We start from the raw sequence: 552 nt of genomic DNA on the forward strand, positions 1-552 counted from the left end.
TTTTAAGTGTTTTAGGTATGGTTCTACTATTTTAATTTAAGGATTACAGTGAATGAGATTACTGTGCATGTGCCAGGCTCAATGCTTTGTTCTCATACCTTACCTTAATTTAATTAAATTATGCAAATTATTATATAGAATTAGGAAAGTTAGGGCCATACAGATATGCCAAATTCCAAATAGCTTGTTTTAGCTACCATGGTAAAAATGTCTCAAGAGATTTTCTAAAATATAGTTGTTTGATAGTCTGTTTCTCAGTTTTGTATTTTATAAAAGGTGGGATGGAGAGATGGAGTAGTATCAGACGATAAATAATTCAATTTTTATTTTCCAGAGTGGAAATAACTTTTCCCCCAATTTTAAGTTTTGAAAAAGTGAATTTCTAATCCTTTCATTTTAAATGTATTAATTTTTTATAGTAAAAGACACCCCCATATACCTCATATGCTTATTATTCTTTAACAGTTTTTATTAACATTATGTTAATATTTTCCATTTTAATACAGATCTATGTCTATCCATTCAGGACCATGTAGTTGTCTAGTATATGAA

Source organism: Chrysochloris asiatica, unplaced genomic scaffold, assembly GCF_000296735.1.
Source record: "Chrysochloris asiatica unplaced genomic scaffold, ChrAsi1.0 scaffold00335, whole genome shotgun sequence".
In the NCBI taxonomy this organism is placed as follows: domain Eukaryota; kingdom Metazoa; phylum Chordata; class Mammalia; order Afrosoricida; family Chrysochloridae; genus Chrysochloris; species Chrysochloris asiatica.